We start from the raw sequence: 19,363 nt of genomic DNA, 5'->3' as shown, positions 1-19,363 counted from the left end.
GGGGGCAGCAGTATTTGCTGCAGGAATTGCCGCGGGACAGGGCACACTGAAATGACCAGGTAACCCTGTGCACAGACCAAGGTAAGAAGAGACCTTTAAGGATTGTCTTGGTGATCGGGACGTACGCAAGTATGGGGAATTGGCGATATATAAAATTAAGCATATGACAATGGAAAACAGCCCATGTCAGAAGGGCTAGTAGCTGAAGGGCTACTGAGGGTGCACTTTCTAACTAACTTATGGCCAGACGTCCAGAAAAATATTCAAAAGCTAGAGGAGTCGTTGCAGGAAGCTCAATTTGAGACATGGTGTCTGTGTGTGTGTGTGTGTGTGTGTGTGTGTGTGTGTGTGTGTGTGTGTGTGAGAGAGAGAATTAGCCCTTTGTGATTCGGTTTGAACGCACATTTGTTTGTTGGTGATCGAATGTTTGTGCTTTGTTCCCTGGAGCTTAAGATCCGGGACTGTTTTGAATCTGATTTCTACTATGGAAATTTTAACATGATTTCATTTAAGATTTTACAGATTATGAAATAAAATGTTAACTCCTGTTCTTTTTACAGGTTATGACTGCCTTACTATCAGTTTCTAACTAATCTCTTTTATCTTTACATAAAAGTGATTTATGGAGAACAGTTGAAGTCTAAAAAAAAAGCACATAATTGGTCAGATTAATCGGACAAGTAAGGTGTCTCGTCAGGACCCTGAAGGGGGTGTGGAAGAAGGTGACACCGGACCTCGTTAAGATTAATTAAATTAGCAACAATGGGAGGCACGGGGCATTGCCTGTGTAACGATAGATCTGTAAATAACGTTAAAGGGGAATATATTCCGCCCGACAGTCCTTTGGGGAAAATGTTGGGTAATTGGGAACACAACTCCCGGACGTGGGAGAAAGATAAAGCAAAAATGATAAACTTGTTGTTTTGTCTGGACTAGAGAAAGTATTAAGGCGGTAAAAACAATGACTGCAGATGCTGGAAACCAGATTCTGGATTAGTGGTGCTGGAAGAGCACAGCCGTTCAGGCAGCATCCAAGGAGCTTCGAAATCGATGTTTCGGGCAAAAGCCCTTCATCAGGAATAAAGGCAGTGAGCCTGAAGCGTGGAGAGATAAGCTAGAGGAGGGTGGGGGTGGAGAGAAAGTAGCATAGAGTACAATGGGTGAGTGGGGAAGGGGATGAAGGTGATAGGTCAGGGAGGAGAGGGTGGAGTGGATAGGTGGAAAAGGAGATAGGCAGGTAGGACAAGTCCGGACAAGTCATGGGGACAGTTACTGAGCTGGAAGTTTAGAACTAGGGTGAAGTGGGGGAAGGAGAAATGAGGAAACTGTTGAAGTCCACATTGATGCCCTGGGGTTGAAGTGTTCCGAGGCGGAAGATGAGGCGTTCTTCCTCCAGGCCTCTGGTGGTGAGGGAGCGGCGGTGAAGGAGGCCCAAGACCTCCATGTCCTGGGCAGAGTGGGAGGGGGAATTGAAATGTTGGGCCACGGGGCGGTGTGGTTGATTGTTTTGGTGCGGGTGTCCCAGAGATGTTCCCTAAAGCGCTCTGCTAGGAGGCGTCCAGTCTCCCCAATGTAGAGGAGACAGCATCGGGAGCAAAGGATACAATAAATGATATTAGTGGATGTGCAAGTAAAACTTTGATGGATGTGGAAGGCTCCTTTAGGGCCTTGGATAGAGGTGAGGGAGGAGGTGTGGGCGCAGGTTTTACAGTTCCTACGGTGGCAGGGGAAAGTGCCAGGATGGGAGGGTGGGTTGTAAGGGGACGTGGACTTGACCAGGTAGTCACGGAGGGAACGGTCTTTGCGGAAGGTGGAAAGGGGTGTGGAGGGAAATATATTCCTGGTGGTGGGGTCTGTTTGGAGGTGGCGGAAATGTGGGCGGATGATTTGGTTTATGCGAAGGTTGGTAGGGTGGAAGGTGAGCACCAGGGGCGTTCTGTCGTTGTTACGGTTGGAGGGGTGGGGTCTGAGGGCAGAGGTGCGGGATGTAGACGAGATGCGTTGGAGGGCATCTTTAACCACATGGGAAGGGAAGTTGCAGTCTCTAAAGAAGGAGGCCATCTGGTGTGTTCTGTGGTGGAACTGGTCCTCCTGGGAGCAGATACGGCAGAGGTGGAGGAATTGGGAATACGGGATGGCATTTTTGCAAGAGGTAGGGTGTGCCTGGTTTTTTTTTGGCCCAAATATGGATCCGATGAAGATTGGCTGTGTCAAGATTCTCATATATACGTCAATCGGAAAGAAACATACAGTCAAGAAGATTCAGAATATGCGGCTTATTGAATAGGGAGCGTGGGAGTAAAATTATGTCCCATGAATATGGAGGAATCAGGGAAACAAAAAAGAAAAAGGGCAGCCACAATGGGATCCCTTAACATCTTTGCCGCCGCCATATACTACTCCCTGGAACGAGCCTACAGCTCCTGAAGTAGAACCGAGTCCAGACACAGAAAGGACTCTGAACTAAAAGATGCAGAACTTAGGGGGCTCAGAATCACTCGAGCCACCACACGTAAAGGAGGGGCAGAGATAATGGAAAATGTAAAATTATGTCCCTTACGAGAGGTTCCAATTGGGGAAGGTACAATTGGGTATGTAAGCGCTCCCTTAACTAGCAGTGAAGTTAGGGCCATTAAAAAGGAAATGAAAAGTTTAACAGAGGACCCGGTTGGACTAGCAAAACAATTAGATCAATTCCTAGGGCCTAATTTATATACCTGGGGATGGCAATTTTAGGAACGTTATTTTCAGGGGAAGAACGAGGTATGATTAGGAGAGCGGCTTTATAGGAATGGGAAAAGAAGCACCCAGTTGGGGAAGAAGGGGCCGCAGCAGAACAGAAATTCCCAAATGTTGACCCTTATTGGGAAAATAATGACAGAGAAGATAGGGAGTCAATGCGGGAATTACGAGAAATGGTAATATTAGGAATTAAAGAAGCGGCACCTAGATCACAAAACTTTGTTAAGCCCTTTGAAGTATGACAAGAGAAGGATGAAACCCCTTCTGCATTTCTTAAAAGGCTCAAGGAGGCCACAAGGAAGTATTCGGGAATGGATCCCGATAATCAGAAAGCACAGGGACTCTTAAAGGTCCAGTTTGTAACTAAATCATGGCCGGACATACAAAAGAAATTACAGAAATTAGATGGATGGAGTGAAAGACAGATGGAAGAACTGTTATGTGAGGCACAGAAAGTGTATGTGAAAAGGGAAGACAAGAAGCAGAAACAGAAAGCCAAAATGATGGTGGTGGCAGTAGAAGAAATAACAAAAATGAGAATGGGATCAGGGGATAACAGGAAGGCTAGGGGAAGACAAAGATCGGACACCTGGGAAAGGAGGCAACAGGCAGGGTGTTACCATTGCGGGAAAGTGGGGCATTTTAAACGGTAATACCCCGAATTAGCACGAGAAAGGGAAGCCGTTTCCCTAATGACTTTAGATGAAGATTAGGGGAGTCAGGGGTTCCTTCCTCCTGAGACCCACTGGGAACCCTTGATAGATTTAAAGGTGGGACCTGAAGGGGAGGAGGCAGTATTTTTGGTGGACACGGGAATGGCACGATCATCCTTAAGTTTTAGACTTACCGATGTTAAATTGAATAACAAGAATCTCAGGGTTTCCGGAGTAAAAGGCGAGGAATTCTTGGTGCCTATTTTTGAACCAACCCTAATTAGAAGAAATGATGAGGAAGTGATAGGACAATTACTATATATTCCTGACATTGGAAGTAATCGATTAGGTAGGGATTTGATTATATTGCTGGGCTTAAACATTGGGGTGCAGTAACTGAAACGATGGTTAAGACAACCCGAGGAAGATGGATCCTCCCGGATGGAAGGGAGATTTTAAGTAAACCAGTTATGAGAAACATCCTAACCACCTTGCACCAAGGCAGTCACTGGGACTCCCAAGCTATGTGTGACATAGTGTTAAAGAATTACGGACGTAAAGGGATATACACATTAGCCAAGCAGGTATGACCAGATTGCCCGATTTGCCAAAAGATTAATAAGAAAGTAACAAGGCGGGGGGGGGGGGGGCGGTGGGGGAGCGGGGGAGGTGGAAGAAACCCTGGGGTAAGACCTTTTCAAAGAATACAGGTAGATTACACAGACTTACCCCCAGTAGGGAAACAAAAGTACTTATTAGTCCTAATGGATCACCGAACTGGTGGAGGCATTTCCAATGTCCTCAGCTACCTTGAAGGGAGTAGTGAAAACTCTTTTAGAACATATAATTCCTTGATATGGAGTGGTGGAAAGTATAGATTCAGACCAAGGTAGCCATTTTACCTCTAAGATCCTACAAGAAGTAATGGCAGGATTAGAGATCTCTTGGGAATTCCACACTCCTTGGTACCCACCTTCCCCTGGACAGGTGGAACGAATGAATCAAATCTTAAAGAAGCAATTGTCTTAGCTAGTCCTAGAGATACGATTACCATGGACAAAATGTTTACTTATCGCATTGCTACGCATTAGGACTGCGCCTAGACATGATATAGGCCTCCCTCCTTTTGAGATCATGTTTGGATTACCTTTCTCGGGTGGAAGAGGGGAATTACCAACTGTAGAGTTCAATGATAAGTTTTTAAAGAACTATATTGTGGCACTCGACTTTCCTTTGTCTGTCCTTAGGAAGAAGGGTCTGTTGACCCAGACACCTCCACTTGAGTTTGCCGTACATCAAATACAACTGGGTGATTGGGTCCTGATAAAGACCTGGAAAGATACCAAACTGCACCCAAGCTGGGAGGGACCGTTCCTAATCCTGCTGACTACTGAAACAGCCGGCCGAACTGCTGAAAAAGGGTGGAGTCGTCACACTCGTGTTAAGGGCCCGGTGGACACTCCTTCCCCTCTGGCAGAGTGGCAAGCACATCCTACAGACAACCCTCTGAAAATCAAGCTAATAAGAAAAGAATAGACTGAGATAAAAGACTATTAAGTATTGGTTAAAAAAATTGTATCCTAAAACAATTGTAAGTGTTGCATGGACTCAGTCCTCCCTGGTACATAAAGGGTTAGGGAATAGACAGTTAGGGTTGTGAGCTGAAATGAGTGGTCAGCTTTATATTGTCACGATAATATTGGCGCTAGCTGCCAAGTGGGGTGGGAAAAATAATTTTACTGCTTTATGTCAGAATTATGCTAAACTAAAGGGGCATACCGACTGTTGGGTATGTGCTGAGATCCCACACCATGGGGAATCTGGAATTCCTCTCACGGTAATACCACTTACCAAAAGAGAAGTGTATGACGTACAACAATTTGACTTGGGCTCAAATGATACAACTTGAAGATTTGAAAGGGGTAGTTATAACTTTGCGGGATGGTTCCCTTGACCAGCCCGGAAAACTCTGGGTGCTGTCAATGGTCTTAGAGTTTCCCACCAAAAGGAGCAGTAGATACCACTTGTTTCTGTAATCAGAATGATACCACACCCTTCCGATTAGGAAGATCATCTTGTGTCTACACCAGCCAAGCCACTCCCACAACCATTCCCCAAGTATTGAATGGGACATATTGGGTGGGTGGCTTAAAGGTCGACCCATTTATCCCCGGCGAGAAGTACGTTTGGAGTGGCGGATGTAATGGGAATGGGTGCTGGGACCATCCAGTTCAGACACTACCCCAAAACCAGAAAGGCTGGAGTGGCTGCTGCTACCTCACCTATATAATTCCCACTTGAGGCTGTTAAAGAGAGCCCCAAAAATACCTCGGAATAAACAGGGAGGAAGGCGGGAAACCCGGGAAGTAACCAAAGGGGGATCGCCTCCTCTGGACTTTGATACCTATGTATGGGACCGCTCGAGCAGGAGTAGAAATACAAAAGTTGGTAGCTTCCATGGAAGAGTTGGCCAACAATACTGCCGATGCGTTGTTCGAAACCCAATCCCAAGTAGTAGCCATAACGACCAAAATGATTGCCACTAGGCTAACGGCCCTTCCGAACAGGATGGCTCTGGATTATATTCTAGCAGAGAAGGGTGGTACCTGTGCACTAATTGGAGAGGAATGTTGTACGTGCATACCTGCGGTCTCCTCTAACATTACTGATATCTCCAAACATGTGCGAGACAAAATCGCCAAGATAAGGGAGGCTGGTAATCGGTACCGGAATGAAAAAGGATGGGAATGGGAGAATTGGGGATTGACTGGTTGGGGAAGGTGGTTAGTCAATCTAGCTATCTATGGATTATTGATATTAGTGGGTCTGGTGGTAGGGTTCAATGTCCTAAAATGGGTAATGAGCCGACTGATGACATCCCTTGTGGAGGGAACCCAAATAAATCATCAGATGCTTTTACAATCCGCAGGTGATACGCAACAAAGAGAAAGTCAAAGGATGCTTCTAGAGTTTGAGGGACAAACAACACAAATGTAAAATGTGAGATTGTGAACGTCATCGTCAAAAGGCTAAGAGGGCAGAACATAAGAAAATGAATTAAAGGAGACTTCATATGTGCAAAAACAACAGTTAGAGAAAAAGAAAACGGAGGAATTGTGGGAGATTAGAAATGTTGTTTTTGCAGGTGGGGAAGGGAAGGGGAACATTATCCAAACGGTCGCGGAATTCTTGTAGCATGTAGCATACTTAAGGCTAAGACTTTAATGAATATAGAGGGTCTTTTAAAGAAAATAGTTTTAAGCTAGGAAATAACTTTATAGTGTTGTAGCTGACCACAAAAAGAAGCAGCAGGGGCATTTCACAATAAAGCTTATAGTATGATAAGAGAAACTGGATAAAAGAACAAGCTTTAACAAACAAGGAACAAAGAATGCAGACAAGGACATTGTCAGGATGGCCAGATAAGAAAATAACTAACAAGTGAGGTAATCGGCTTATGATAGGATGGGAAAAGGGAGGCGTGACTCCGCAACTTGTAAACTGAATAAGAAAGCTAACAGGTTCTGTTTTGGCGCGCATTTCTGCTTGATTGCAGAAGCGTCCAGTCCTTGCAAGGCTGTAATAAATTGTTCTTGTTTCCAAGGCTTTATTGTGAAATGCCCCTGCTGCTTCTTTTTGTGGTCAACTACAACACTCTAAAGTTATTTCCTTGCTTAAAACTATTTTCTTTAAAAAACCCTCTATATTCATTAAAGTCTGGGCCTTAAGTATGCTACATGCTACATGGCACAAGAATTCCACGACCATTTGTATAATGTTCTCCTTCCCTTCCCCCCACTACACCCCCTCACCCAGCTGCAAAAACAACATTCCTAATCTCCACACTTGTTTCTCAGAGTGGAATCATAACTGCAGCCTCAAAAGCCACTCAGTTTTGTTGGTGTTCTGTGTATAGTTTGTACATTTGCTCTGGAGTGCAATGATCTTTCTCCCACAGCAATTTGTACAGAATGTCACATCCATACACTGCTGCTAAATATTGGCATTTCTCGTCTCTAATTGATGTCAGAGTTTTAGGTGTGAATGCTAGCGATCTTCCCTTCTGTACTAAGGCTGCTCCTCGTCCTTCTGTGGAAGTACCTACTGAAAAGCAACAGATTTCCTTTTGTTGTTACAATAGGCTTGTCCGCTGTCCTACTGTTTTGAAATTGTTGAATTCCCTCTGATGTGACACTAAGCACTGGTACTCGATGTCTTTTTTCATCAGCTTTCATCTCTTGGAACTTCCATCTCCAAGATAACTGACATTTTCAGAACACTGCATACCAAGGTGCTAACATTCTGTCACATTTGCAATGTACTTCTCTGTGATTAGCTTGCTCTGTGTTTTTCTAGTTCTCTCCATGGCTTCATGTATATGGTGACCATGATCTTTGTATCTACGCCGTATATTTGGATATCATCGGCAATGCTAATAGCTCCTTTACATTCTCTGTATGCCTCATCTATTTTCTACTGACCTTTGGCTGACAATAAGGGAAAGAGGTAGTTGCAGTAAATCTTACTAGCTGCAACTCATTCACTTGGCTTTGAATATTATCATTCATCACAATGGAATTTACAAAATCTATAGACTGTGTGAGCCTAGCAATCAATTTCTAGCTTGTGATCAGAGGACCATTTGCAATGGACACATTACTTTCAATCCTCACTATCATTTATTCACTTCATGATGTACTGAGGTAAGCTGCATTGAGGATGTTTTGAGCTGTAGAATCTCCGTCCCCTGTGTGTCTTTCGCATGATATTGGTCAGTTGCAGAGCATTGGGTAAACAGTTGCAACTATTCTGGAATGATCTTCTGGTTTAGTCTGAGCAGAATGATGTTACTCTGTACTCTGGTATAGAGCTTCTGCTTCATATTATTGGTTGTGAGCTTATTTCTCACCCTCCTTCTGATATGTTTGGTTATAGGATTTTATTTTTCCTTTGAAAATGTCACATCCAGACATTTCATGTAACTGGTTTCTATATCTTTTGTGTTCACAAACTCATTGTCATCTCCCAGCGTTCAGGGATGTTTAATTTCTCATTCACCCTATTGCATTGTCTCTGATAATTTGATTACAATCTTCTTTTCCCCATGACTGTGTTTTCACGAGATGATTAATATGTGGGATGTATTTATAACTGTAGACTTATAGTCATCCATTCTTTGTCTGACATGCATTCTTTTGCTGCTGATTCACTCATCAGTCCTGCTGCCTTTCTTGAGATTTAACCAGTTGTTTGGGTAATTGGCATTTTCTTCTGTGTATTCGTGGCTACTAGTGCTGGGGCTGTGCGTATAGCTTGTGATATCGTGAGATTTTCCATTCCAATTAACTCTTTTTGTATTTCACGGTGTGAAATATCCCAAGTGAGCCATTGTATTCACTTTTCATCTGTTTCCTTGAATTTATATTATTTGGTTGCATTTTTCAGTATTAGTAAGAAATTGTGAACAGGCTCAACTGCATTCTGCCTCGGGCTCTGAAATCCCTTTTGGTCATAGAATCCCTACAATGTGGAAACAGGCCATTCGACCCATTAAGTCTTCACTGACCCACCGAAGAGCATCCCACACAGAACCATGCCTCTACGCTATTGCTGTAACCCTGCATTTCCCAAGACTAATCCACTGAGCCTGCACATCCCTGGATAGTATGCACAATTTAACATGGGCGATCCACCTTGGCTGCAAACCTTTGGACTGTGGCGGAAACCAGAACATCGAGAAGAAATTTCACACAGACAGTCACCTCAGGCTGGAATCATCAGCACTGCTGCCTTACAACACCAGGGATGAACACATGTCCCTGGTGCTGTGAGGCAGCAGTACTGATGATTGCTGGTACAGTAATGGTGCCAACATGCCATCATCTTCCCCAAGTATATGTGTAAGTTGATTCTTTCCTGAAACACTCAGTATTTTCAATAGGAATGTTAAATGAAATCATCTGGTGTAGGATTGCTCTTGACACTAGGTACTAGAATAGCTCACTCAAGTGTGACACATATTGCATAGGCTGTCAGCAGTACCAGATGAAACAGCTTGTTCTAAGGTGACTGTGCTAATTTTAAGTGTTAAAATAGGTAACAGTCTACTGCATTGTTTATTGATAACCCAATTATCCTCCCTTCACTGTGTTGCTTTATTATAGGGAAATCCAATGTAACCATCAACATTAAGTATCATACCTTTCCCTGCAGTTGTTTCCCATACTGTTTCCCTGACAGAAACAGAAAAAGTGCAAAACCTGCAGGATCCTTGACATTGAAACTGATCAACAGATGAAGAGATGGATAAATAATGTAGATTTTAAAAATTACAGGACCTATACTGGATAGGTGGCATAACTGCACAATGAAAAGCACTTGTATAAATACATCTTCCTTTATAAGATTGATAACTGGTCAAGGGTAGTCATGCTAAAGCTTGGCAGGGAGTCTATCCAGAGAATTCAACAAGTGCTGAAAAAGTTAAGTTTTTTTTAAAAAGTTTGTTCAGGAAAACAACTGAATTGTACTTTCAAGACAAAACTATGGAAATTTGCCATTCTTTTAGACTTGCACAAGTTTTCTGACTGATGATACAAATATTGGTAGGAGGGCTTGAACAGTACATGTATCAATTCTGAGTAAGGGTCACTCGACCCGAAATGTTAACTCTGATTTTGCTCCACAGATGCTGCCAGACCTGCTGAGCTTTTCCAGCAATATCTATTTTTGTTTTGAACATGTATCAGCCATCTGGACTTGTACTGGTCAAATAACGGGTCATCGAATAATGCATTGCACCAACAAGAAAATGCTGTGAACCTACTCTAGCTCCACTGGCCACCATTTGGCTCATAATCTTGAATGTTACGATATTTCAAGTGCTTATCCCCTCTGTAGCAGAGAGATATCAAAGAGGAATCTCAAGCTGTGTGTTCAGCAGTACCATTGATCTTTATTGGAGTTCTTTTACCACACGTGCAGGAGATGCCAGAGACTGCTGTCAATCTGGCTTTCATGTGGGGCCCAGTTGCACCGTCTTAATAACAGTTCAGATCAGAGGTCAATGACACTCTGATTACTCCCATGAGATGCTGCATTTTTATATATTTAGCGCCACAATAATTACATGCAACATTGGCATTGTTCATTCCCCCTTAATCTATACATCCAATCCTGTGAAACACCTCATCAATGATGGACACCCCTACAGACAATCCCTAGGTTCCCTGTGATCTCATGATGTTTACGAAGCATTGTTATCATCAGGCACTGGGATCTTACAATGTGCCCCATTAATTTACATTCCAAAGTTAATGGTTATACGCTCTTTCAGACATTTCCCAGCCTTGCTTATCTCTTAGGACTGCTCAAAATCCGTTATTCATTGCTATCCCTGTTAAACTCAGTTATTCATCTTGTATTTCCTACTGTTCTAATCACAGACGATACAAATGGATGTTAATTCCTACTAATTGCTTTAAGATTTGTAATATTAGTTATACAGTTAATTATGTACAAAGTTGTATGGTTATATCTACTGTTAGAATTCTTCAGCAGTTACTTTCTCTCCATGTTATACTTGCCAATCACTTAACGACCTTTTAAATTCTGTTATACACTTTACTAACCTAATTACTAGACATACAGAAGGATATTAATTTTTACTAATTGGTATAAAATTTGTAATATCAGTTCCAATAAAATTATATGGTTAGACCAAGTGTTAGAATTCTTTAGCCATGGGGCTGTGAGCAGCTTCTGTCCCACCTGCCCTTAGAAGGTTAGGTAAATATTGCCCCTCTACCTTGTAGGTGCACTATATCTCATTCTAGTCACATACTGTCTTCTAAGATGAAATTTACTGATCCTACACTAACTCTTTTACCTAATAAGACAGCATCTATTTCATTAATAAGACTAAAACTCAATCACTTTCACTGCTCAATGAACTTGACTGATTTCCCAGGTTTTTCGAGAAATAATCGCATCCTTACCATTTTTATCATTTTGTTATTGTGTAATCATACTTTTCCTTTAATGCTTGCTACAAGTTTCAGGCAGTCTGTTCTTAACATCTCTTATCAGACTGACTGTTACAGACATCTGCAGCTGTTGTTTTTGTAGAACTTTGTATATTAATTTGTAAGATTCTTTGTTCAAAATAGACCCTGTTACCTGAGGTTATCTCTGTTCAAAGCCACCATTCTGCGAACTTAAGGCATCATTTTCATGCTGGATCAAGCAGGCTAATTCTGTTATTAGAGCCATATTTATGCCAACAGGTGGCTATATTTTGCCACCTCTGACCAGGGGCTACACCAACACCCTCCAAGTACTTGGAATCATAGAGTCATAGTATTGTACAGCATGGAAACAGGCCCTTTGGTCCAGTCGTCCATGCCGACCAGATATCCTAAATTATTCTGCTTCCATTTGCCAGCATTTGGTTTACATCCCTCTAAACCCTTCCTATTCCTTTACCCATCCAGATGCGTTTTAAATGTTGTTATTGTACCAGCCTTCACCACTCCTCTGGCAGTTTGTTCTGTACATGCACCCCCCTTAATGTGAAAAAGTTGCACCTTAAGTCCCTATTAAATCTTTCTCCTCTCACCATTAACCTGTGCCCTCCAGTTTTGGATTCCCTCACCCCGGGGAAACTACCTTGGGTTATTCATCTTATCCATGCCCCTCATGATTTTATAAACTTCTATTAAGGTCATCTCTGAGCTTCTAATGTCCGGGAAAATAGCTTCAGCGGATTCTCACGTGCTGAGTGCTGCTGCTAGTCTCCTGAATGGGGAGCAGATTTTAAAATTCCGAGCCTCAGAGGAAAGGCATTAATCAATTAACCAAATAATCGATTATCCGAACAAAATAGTGCCCGCCCATCTTGTTCAGATAATCGAGTTTCCAGTGTATTCCAAAAGTGACCTAACCGGTGTCTTGTACAGGTGCAACATGACTTCCCAACTCCTGTACTCAATGCACTGACTTGGAAAGGCAAGAATACCAAATGTCTTCTTCACTACCCCCTCTACCTCAAACCACACTTTCAACGAACTATGAACCTCCACTCCAAGGTCTTGTTTGGCAACACTCCCCAGGACCTTACGATTAAGTGTATAGGTCCTGCCCTGATTTGCCTTTCCAAAATGCAGTACCTCTCCTTTTGAAAGTTTTGAGGTTTCCTACTTCAACTACCCTGCATTCCAGGTTCCCTCCACCCTTGATGTTCCTGATAACCAGGGAGTTCAAAATTGGGGTCATAGTTTAATGATACACGATAGGCCATTTATGACTGAAGCAAGAGAAATTTCTTCACCCAGAGAGTGGTGAGCCTGTGGAATTCTCTGCAAGAGAGGTTGAGGCCAAAAGGTTGAATGTTTTCAAGAAGGAGTTAGATATGAATCTTCTGGCTAAAGGGTATGGGGAGAAAATGAGAACAAGGTACTGAGGTGAATGATCAGCCAAAATCATATTGAATGGCACTCTAGAATCCTACACCTATTCACTGTGTTCTATGTATCAATTTTCCTCTCAATTTTCTTTGTTCCAAGGAGAACCATTCCTGCTATTCCAACCTAACTTGGTAACTAAAATCTCCTGGCCCTGGGACTATTCTAGTAACTGTTTTCTGCATCCTGTCAGGCACCCACATATCCTTCCCTAAAAGTGTAATGATTTTATTTTTGCTGATAAAAAAGAAATAAAACAAAACACTTCTGATGAAAAGTTATGATCCAATATATTGGCCAGAATCTTTCATTATGTAGTATAGTTTTGGCACAGATATGAAAATAGGTATAATGTCTGCTCAGGGACAGATTGGCTGCTTGCACAACTATATGCTTCTCAACGCCTTATATTTGTATGCCCATGTAACTTGGCTATTTTTGCAGGAAGGGTGTGCAGGACATCACACCCCAACCAGCCTTCCATTTTTAGCTAGCTTACTTGACTCATAGGCATTGTATTCCAGCCTCCCTCCCTCGTTCATCCTCGGTGTCCTGTGCAACTTAGACAACACCAAATGTCAATCATGGTCCAGTATGGACAAATGCCCCTCAAAGTGGACAAAGCAGCAGTTACTCATGCCAACTTTCAGCATGCGCAGTTCCTTGCCAGCCTTTTGTATTCAGTCTGAATACGGAAGTCCCATATGTCTGCTCCTATTCCTCCCTCTCATTAGAATAATCAAATAAGGATCTGAACTTTGTGCCCTGCTTCTCCAATGGGTCCAACCCTCACTGCTTTCCCATATTGGGGATGGCTCATCATGCCCATTTTGGACTCCCATGTTGGTACATTCTGAAGGAGAGCTCAAGTCCAGCCTCGGCACATCTTCACCATGCTTATAGCTTTCTCCAATCGTAAAAGCTGTTCTATGGCAGTTGCCATAACCCTTGGAGCCTCATTGGTTGGATTTCTGACAAGTATTAAGACCATGACATGTTGGAATAGAAGCAGGCCTTTCAGCCCATCAAGTCTGCTCCACCATTCAATGAGATTGTGGCTGATCTCTTCCTATCTTTTCCCCATAACCCTCAATACTCTTCCTGATTTAAAAAGCTATCTTATTCTTAAAAATACTTAATGATACTGGTTCTGCAACCATCTGCAGTAAAGAATTTCACTATCCTCTGGGAGAAGAAAATGCTCCTTGTGGGCAGCCTGGTAGCTCAGTGGTTAGCACTGAATCCTCACAGCACCAGGGTCCAGAGTTCAATTCCAGCCTCGGGCAACTGTCTGTATGGACTTTGCACATTCTCCCAGTGTCTCCGTGGGTTTGCTCCAGTTTCCTCCCACAGTCCAAAGGTGTGCAGGTCAGGTGAATTGGCCATGCTAAATTGCCCATAGTGTTAAGTCCATTAGTCAGAGGGAAATGGGTCTGGGTGGGTTACTCTTCGGAGGGTCGGTGTGAACTTGTTGGGCCGAAGATCCTCTTTCCGCACTGTTGGGAATCTAATCTAATCTTTGATTCAAGCTGTTGACGCCTTACTCTGAGACTACATTCTCCCATAAGAGGAAGCAACATTTTTGCATTTACCATCTCACAATCCAAATAATATTACAGTTTTTAATAACAGCCCCTCTCATTTAACTGAACTCCAATCAGTAAAGGTCCAATTTATTCAACCTTTTCTCATAAGGAAATCTCTCCACACCTCGGATCAATCTTGTGGTTCTGTTCTGGACTGCCACTACATACAGGGGAAAGAAGCAAAGCCAACCCCAAACCTCACCATTCAACCAGTTTTCAGGGAGGTGAGGACAAACTTCAAGTCTCACTATCAGTCAAAGATAACAGCAACAAACAGAGAAGACGTGCAATCAAATGAGAAACAGTGCATAGAACAGAGTCCCAATATTGCTATATAAAAAAAAACACCTGACACCCATCCGCACCATATACTGATCAGACTGTCCTTGGCTAACCTTTCTGCAGGACAGTCGTCGGCTTTCTGGTCTCTGGCCACCCTGCGTACTGACCGACCCTCCCCAGGTCCACTTTCTTCCAGGCTGGCCATCGACCACCCAGCTCCCAGTCGCCTCGTGTACTGACCAGACTATCCCAAACTTTCCTACAAGCCGGCTGTTGGTCTTCCAGTCTCCGGCCACTCTGCGTACTGACTGACCCTCCCCAGCCCACTTTTCTCTGGGATGGACTTCGGCCACCAGCTCCCGGTCACCCTGCATACTAACCAAACCACCCTGACCTGCTTTTCTACAGTCAGGCTGTTGGCTTTCCAGCTCCTGGCCACCCGCATACTGACTGACCCTTTCCCCTGGCCAGCATTCCTATGGATTGGCCATCAGCTGTCCAGCTCCCAGCCTCCCTATGTACTGACCAGTCCTCCCCCGGTCAGCCGCCTGGCTCAGCTTCCCTGCATACTGACCGGCCTGCCCTATACTAGCTTTCCTATGAGGATGCTATCAGTTGCCTGGCCCTGCCCACCCCACGCACTGACAGGCCCCTCCTGGCCTGCTTTCCTCCTGGCCAGTCATCAACCGTCGGGCCCCCAGCCAGCCCGTGTACTGGCTGCCCCGCCCTTGACCAGCTATTCTACAGGCTCGCTGTCCGCTCCCTAGCCCCCAGTCACCTTACATATTAACAGACCCCTCCAGCCGGCTTTTCCCCAAGTTGGTCATTGACTCTCTAGCTCCCAGCCAACCCACGTACTGACTAGCCCACTCTGGCCCACACGCTAAACACAGTTAATTAATTGTAAACACACATACATTAACAGGAATTCACAAAATCCTCACAAGGCAGAGTTCATGCCAAATGCACACAGATGTTTAGTCTTTACAGAGGCCTAGTCACCCACAAAGTGCCAGGTGTACCCATACAGGAACAGCTCATCTGGAAAGTTGTATTTTTTCACAAGGGTTCAGTCCAAACACCAAAAAAGTGAAAACACTTTCAAAAACAAAGAAAACCAGGGTGCAAGAGCTAAGCCCTACTTCAAAAATCAACACAATCTTTTTCTATATGTAAAACAGAAAAGAGTAACACCGGCTGTACCCAGCCAGTGAAACAACAGTTCTCTAATGAGAACTGAAACACATTGATTATGTAAATCAGGCAGTTTAAAAATCAATCCTCAAAAGAAAAAAGGAATACCAGTTAACAGGCAGTAAATCAGGCAGTTTAGGAATCAGGCTTCCCCCACAAAAAAATTAGAAACCAACAGCAGCAGTAACAGTACAGAGTCAGTCCCCCAAACTGAGGAGATTCTAAATCTGTTTCTTTTTTATAGTTATTTTATCCTGGCTTTTTAAAATTTTTTTTTAAACAATACAGTTTATAAAACAATTAACATTAACAGGTAGGGAGGAGGGACTTGGGGGAGGGGCATTGGGATTACGATAGGTGGAAGGAGGTTAAGGTGAGGGTGATAGGCCGGAGAGGGGGCGGGGGCGGAGAGGTCGGGAAGAAGATTGCGGCTCAAGAAGGCGGTGCTGAGTCTGAGGGTTGGGACTGAGAAAAGGTTGGGGGAGGGGAAATGAGAAAGCTGGAGAAATCTGCATTCATCCCTTGTGCTTGGAGGGTTCCTAGGTGGAAGATAAGGTGCTCTTCCTCCAGGTGTCATGTTGCTATGGTCTGGCGATGGAGGAGGCCAAGGACCTGCATGTCCTTGGCAGACTGGGAGGGGACAGCCCACTTTAACTCCCCTTCCCACTCCGCCAAGGACATGCAGGTCCTTGGCCTCCTCCATTGTCAGACCATAGCAACACGATGCCTGGAGGAAGAGCGCCTTAACTTCCGCCTGGGAACCCAAGCACATGGGATGAATGCAGATTTCTCCAGCTTTCTCATTTCCCCTCCCCCCACCTTTTCTCAGTCCCAACCCTCAGACTCAGCACCGCCTTCTTGAGCCGCAATCTTCTTCCCGACCTCTCCGCCCCCACCCCCTCTCCGGCCTATCACCCTCACCTTAACCTCCTTCCACCTATCGTATTCCCAACGCCCCTCCCCCCCCTACCTTTTATCTTAGCCTGCTTGGCACACCCTCCTCATTCCTGAAGAAGGGCTTATACCCGAAACATTGATTCTCCTGCTCCTTTGATGCTGCCTGACCTGCTGCGCTTTTCCAGCAACACCTTTTTAAGCTCTGATCTCCAGCATCTGCAGTCTCACTTTCTCCTAATTAACATTAACAGCTGTATACAGAGAAACAGCACTTTACAAGGGAGAGGAGCGGCAAAACCAGGCCCCAAATCCTACTGTTCAACCAGTTTTCAGGGAAAGGAGGACAAACCTCAAATCCCACTTTCAATCAGCACAAAAGAAGCAGTAAAAAAATACATACAAGACAGTCCATTATTATAAGAAACAATGTGTAGAACACAGACCCACCCCACTCCCAGCAAGCCCCCTGTCCCTCCCACTTTGAGGCCACTCAAAGGCAGCCCGTCCCCTATACCCCATTCGGCTCTCGATCCGCCCCGACACACCTTCCAGCCACCTCTAGCTCAGCCCGTCCTGTTTCCCCAAACTCCCATCCCCACCCCAGGACAACAGCAATCAGGACGGCCTACCTGCCTTCAGACTTCCCTTACCGCCTTTCGCACCTTCTGGCCACTTCTAGGACAACCTGCCCCAGTACCTTCCCAGGGTGACAGTGTTGAGGACAGCCTACCCGCCTTCTAGCTCTCGGTCTGCCCCTACATACCATCTAGCTCTTGCCCTCCCCAACGGACCATCCGACCAATGGACTGCCCTGACACACCTCCCCTGGGACAAAGGCTCACAGGGCAGCCCACAAGCCTTCTGGATCTCAGCCTGCCCCTATGCACCTTCTGCTCCCAGCTGCTCTAACACACCTTCTGACCACCTCTAGGACAGCCCATCTCAATTACCCCTTCTCAGGACAACAGGACTCAGGACCTACCCACCTTCCAGCTCTCAGGGCAACTGGCATCAGAATGGCCTACCTACCTCCACCTTTTGGGACATCTACCCACCTTCAGGTTCACCGGACGGCCTACCCACCCTCTGGCTCTCAGGGTGACAGCTTTCAGGACAACTTATGATCATCCCAGTTCGTAGAGAGTCCTGCTAGACCCAGGGACACAAGACAGTGTAAGTGATAAACCCAAAAAAACTACAAGACAGTCAATTACCAAAACAAAAACAGTCCTTTCTGGTACACAGAATCTATTACCATAAACAGTTCTCTTCAAAATATAGAGTCCATTCCCAGGAACCGAGTCCACTCCAGTATACAAAGTGCCTTGTCAGAAATAGAGTCCACTAAAACTGCAGAGTCCATTGCTATAAACAGAGTCCACAACCGAGGGCAGAGTTCGCAGCAAATGTAGACCCCACAGCACACAAGTGTTCAGTCTCCAGAGATTCCTGGCCCATTCTTGGAGAACCAGGCCCACTCACAGGAACACTGTACTTTTTTTTTCTTAAGGACGGTATCGCGTCACCAAGTCTCCTTTTATCTACACATGCATAGTACTTGACACTGACCCAGTTCCCTCAGAGCCAGCTCTTAGAGTGAACAGAACCTCGGATACTCCTGTTTCTTTTTTCTCCCACACTACCTGCAGTAGTGCTTATTATTTTTTCTCCAGCACCCATGTTGTGTGTGTGCAGGTGTGAGACACAGTGAAAGACAGAAGGTGCACGAATCTTTATTTAATTTCCACCACCAGGAAGAAAAGAAACACCCAAATGGCCAGTGACAAGCAGTGCCCTTCTCAACAACTGGCAATGCTGTATGGTTCAGCAGTGAAGGGGAGGGTAGGGATTAAATCAAAAGAGAGTTAGATGGGGAAATAATGTACTCCATTCCCTGCGGTGCCCACCTCTCCCTGAACGGCTCAAGGGTGTTGGGAGACACTACATGGTCCTTGTCCAGAGACACCCGGGCTCTGACATAACTGCGGAAGAGGGGCAGGCAGACAGCCCTAACAACCCACTCCATAGCCTGCTGCCTGGACCGGTTTATGGCCATAAGGAGGTCTTCAGACTTGCCCTCCCCCCTCTGTACCGGGTGCCCAAAGGTCAGAAGCGTGGGACTGAAGTGCAACCAAAACAGAGAAGAAAGTTTTTTAGAAAATCAAAAAAAAGGAGCGCAAGTGCCCACACCCAATATATAGATGGTCCATGGACTCCACAGCATGAAAGAACAAGCAGTTGGGTGGGAGTCCATGAACAACCGCAATCTGCGTTTGCAGGGGACCGCTGCGTACAGCACTCTTCACTCCAGATCCCTGGGAGAAAGGGGGAGGACTCCCAAGTAGAGAGCCCTCCATTGGGGGTCTCCACCGCCCGGTGGTAAATGGGCACGCCAAGGCATGTCTGGGCGGTGGATGAGGGAGAAGAGGTGGATGGTGTGCAGCAGCAGTCCATACAGAGCTCACCGTGATACATCCCTAAAAAAGGGGCAACACTAAAAATTCCAGAGGAAGCTCAGATTGTGGGGCACAGATTCCTGGGGCAAGTA

This window comes from Chiloscyllium punctatum, chromosome 42 (genome assembly GCF_047496795.1).
Source record: "Chiloscyllium punctatum isolate Juve2018m chromosome 42, sChiPun1.3, whole genome shotgun sequence".
Lineage (NCBI taxonomy): Eukaryota > Metazoa > Chordata > Chondrichthyes > Orectolobiformes > Hemiscylliidae > Chiloscyllium > Chiloscyllium punctatum.
Note: the sequence above shows the minus strand (reverse complement) of the source record.